The sequence below is a fragment of the Arachis duranensis genome, chromosome 10, assembly GCF_000817695.3.
Source record: "Arachis duranensis cultivar V14167 chromosome 10, aradu.V14167.gnm2.J7QH, whole genome shotgun sequence".
NCBI lineage: Eukaryota > Viridiplantae > Streptophyta > Magnoliopsida > Fabales > Fabaceae > Arachis > Arachis duranensis.
In genome coordinates this window covers 58,623,718-58,627,756 of record NC_029781.3, presented here as the reverse complement: position 1 = coordinate 58,627,756, position 4,039 = coordinate 58,623,718, and the positions used below count along the sequence as shown (strand labels likewise).

Sequence of the window (4,039 nt, the reverse complement as noted above, 5' to 3'; positions counted from 1 at the left end):
AAAAGAGAAGAATTGCATGAATTTTGAATTTTATACAGTTTAATTATTTTGATGTGGTGGCAATATTTTTGTTTTCTGAATGTATGCTTAAACAGTGCATATGTCTATTGAATTTGTGGTTCATGAATGTTGGCTCTTGAAAGAATGATGAAAAAGGAGACATGTTACTGAGGATCTGAAAAATCATTAAAATGATTCTTGAAGCAAGAAAAAGTAGTGATTAAAAAAAAAAGAAAAAAAAAGAGCTAAAAGAAGGAGAAAACGAAAAAGAAAGAAATAAAGTTGTGATCCAAGGCAAAAAGAGTGTGCTTAAGAACCCTGGACACCTCTAATTGGGGACTCTAGCAAAGCTGAGTCACAATCTGAAAAAGTTCACCCAATTATGAGCGGATAATTTGTATGCTTTTTGGCATTGTTTTTAGTATGTTTTTAGTATGATCTAGTTAGTTTTTAGTATATTTTTATTATTTTTTAGTTAAAATTCACTTTTCTGGACTTTACTATGAGTTTGTGTGTTTTTCTGTGATTTCAGGTATTTTCTGGCTGAAATTGAGGGACCTGAGCAAAAATCTGATTCAGAGACTAAAAAGGACTGCAGATGCTGTTGGATTCTGACCTCCCTGCACTCGAAGTAAATTTTCTGGAGCTACAGAAGCCCAATTTGCGCGTTCTCAACGGCGTTGAGAAGTAGACATCCTGGGCTTTCCAGCAATATATGATAGTCCATACTTTGCTCAAGATTTGATGGCCCAAACAAGCGTTCAAAGTCACCCTCAAGAATTCCAGCGTTAAACGCTGGAACTGGCACCAAAGTGGGAGTTAAACGCCCAAACTGGCACAAAAGCTGGCGTTTAACTCCAAGAAGAGTCTCTACACGAAAAGGCTTCAATGCTCAGCCCAAGCACACACCAAGTGGACCCGGAAGTGGATTTTTATGTCATTTACTCATGCTTGTTCTTGTTCTAAGATATCACTTGTTCTTCAACTTGATGAATGTGATGATCCGTGACACTCATCATCATTCTCACCTATGAACGTGTGACTGACAACCACCTCCGTTCTACCTTAGATTGGGTGAATATCTCTTGGATTCCTGATACACGATGCATGGTTGATCGCCTGACAACCGAGTGCTCGCCTGACAACCGAGCCAGCCATTTCGTGAGATCAGAGTCTTTGTGGTATAGGCTAGAACTGATGGCGGCATTCAAGAGAATCCGGAAGGTCTAACCTTGTCTGTGGTATTCTGAGTAGGATTCAATGACTGAATGACTGTGACGTGTTTCAAACTCCTGAAGGCGGGGCGTTAGTGACAGACGCAAAAGAATCACTGGATTCTATTCTGGCCTGATCGAGAACCGATAGATGGATAGCCGTGCCGTGACAGGGTGCGTTGAACATTTCCACTGAGAGGATGGGAGGTAGCACTGACAACGGTGAAACCCTTGCATAAGCTTGCCATGGAAAGGAGTAAGAAGGATTGGATGAAGACAGTAGGAAAGCAGAGAGACGGAAGGGACACAGCATCTTCATGCGCTTATCTGAAATTCCCACCAATGAATTACATAAGTATCTCTATCTTTATCTTTATGTTTTATGCGTTTTTCACCATACCCATTTGAGTCTGCCTGACTAAGATTTACAAGGTGACCATAGCTTGCTTCATACCAACAATCTCTGTGGGATCGACCCTTACTCGTGTAAGGTTTATTACTTGGACGACCCAGTACACTTGCTGGTTAGTTGTGCGAAGTTGTAGTGATCACAATTTCGTCCACCAGCAATCCCTATTCATCCTTATTGTTTATCCACCCTTCAATGAACTCTTTCTGGCTAGTAGCTCCTTTATATACTTGATGTAGGAGGGCATTTGCTGGAGGGCCTTAATGAATGGTATATTTACATCAAGAGATGCAAACATGTCAAGGAACCTTGAATACATTTTCCCTGCTACACCACCCTTAAGCCTTTGGAGAATGTGTGCATATGGGTTCAGTATCTCCCTTTTCTTCAGCTCTTCCTTGAGTGTGAGTTAGGGTGCATGATTTCTTTCTTCATGGTTTCCCTTTGGACTATCTTGGAGGTGTTCTACTTCCTCCAAACTCCTCTCATCACCTGTGGTGATCATCTTACATTCTTCCCACCTTACTTTCTTTGGTTCTCCTCTTGGATTCTTTTCCGTGTCGCTGGGAAATCCATCAGTGGGTTTGGGAATTTGTTGAGATAGATACCCTACTTGGAACTCTAGTCTCTTGATGTTTTCCCCTTGGTTTTTGATATTGGCTCGCACTTCTTCCTTAAACACCTTATTGTCTTGGACTTCTCTACATATATCTTCAAGTAGAGTCTCAATCTTTGAAAGTCTATCCTCAGTTAGTGATGATGGATTGAGATTAGGTGGTTGAGAAGGGTGGTTAGGTGAGTGTTGATAGGATCTTTGTGAGGTATGTTGGTGAGTTGCATTGTTGTTGGAATTGAGGTTGTGGTTTCTCTGGTCTTGGCCTTGGTCTTGTTGATTCTCCCATCCAAAGTTAGGGTGATTTCTCCATCCAGAGTTGTAAATTTTAGAGTAGGGATCATGGATTTGTCTAGGTGAGTTTCTAACATAGTTGGCCTTTTCCAATCACCTTCTTCTCCTATATTCACTCCTTCTTGAGCTGGTGATGAAGTGATGACTGCTGCAACTTGGTTGTCCTCCACCTTCTTGGTAAGATCTGCTAGCTGCTTGGTGATCATCTTATTTTGAGCTAGCAATGCATCCATGTGGTTCAGCTCCATTACTCCTTGAGTGTTGCTTCTTTCAGAGGCATAGAAGTAGTCATTCTCAGCTACCATCTCAATGACATCTATGGCTTCTTCAATGGTTTTCTTCTTGTTTAGAGAGCCCCCTAATGAATGGTCTACAGCCTTCTTTGACTCAAAAGAAAGACCTTCGTAGAAAATGTGAAGTTGAACCCATTTATTGAACATATCTAGTGGGCATCTTCTTGTTAAGTCCTTGAACCTCTCCCATGCCTCATAGAGAGTCTCACCATCTTGTTGCTTGAAAGTTTGCACCTTAGCTCTCAACCTGTTAATTCTTTAAGGAGGGTAGAACCTTGCCAAAAATTTGTTCACCACATCTTCCCAATTTGTTAAACTCTCCTTTGGGAAGGATTCAAGCCACTTGGATGCTTTGTCCCTGAGCAAAAAAAGGGAACAAAAGCAGCCTATAGACATCTGGTGGACTCCATTAGACTTTACAGTGTCACAAATTCTCAGGAAGGTGGTTAGATGTTGATTGGGGTCTTCTTGAGCACTTCCTCCAAATGAGCAATTGTTCTTAACAAGGGTGATGAGCTGGGGTTTTAATTCAAAGTTGTTGGCATGTATGGTGGGCTTTTGGATGGTACTTCCACAGTTTCCTGGATTTGGATTTATGTAAGAGCCTAGAACTCTCCTCTCTTGCCTAGCATGATTTGCCGAGCCTTCTCTAGCATGGTTGTGAGCTTTTTCTTCATGATTGTTTTCCAAATTCTCCTCCATGTTTGTTTCAAAATACTCTTCCTCTTCCTCAGCACCAACAATTCCTTTCCCTCTTGCTTCCCTCCTTAGTCTCCGGAGGGTCCTTTCAGGTTTTGAATTGAAGAAAGTTGAAGCTCCCCCTCTTCTCCCTGTCATGCAACTAACAAAGCACACAACAAGAGATGAAATAAAGAGATTATTCTTGTTAGAGTGATTGTTAGTGTGAATGGTGCAAATTATCAAACAGTTAGTGGGTTAGTGAGCAGAATTTTAAATAATAACAAAGAAAGAAATAAAACAGAGAGGGTATAGGGGATGAGGAAGAAACTAAACAAACTGAAGATAAACGACTGAATAAAGTAAACAAACAAAGAAAAAATGCTCAATCTAGTGAACTTCCAACATAATCATTGTTGATACAAAATCAATCCCCAGCAACGGTGCCATAAACTTGATGCACGAAAACTTGTCTCGCAACAAATTTCCTTTCGGCAAGTACACCGAATTATCGTCAAGTAAAAACTCACAATAAAGT

At 40.7% G+C, this 4,039-nt stretch overlaps 1 non-coding gene across 1 annotated transcript; it reads left to right on the top strand.

Annotated features, from left to right (window-relative positions):
* Positions 1-2,965: 2,965 nt before the first annotated feature.
* Positions 2,966-3,072, top strand: LOC127743320 (small nucleolar RNA R71). Its single transcript, XR_008004712.1, has one exon. It is a non-coding gene; the product is annotated as a small nucleolar RNA R71 (small nucleolar RNA).
* Positions 3,073-4,039: the final 967 nt, after the last annotated feature.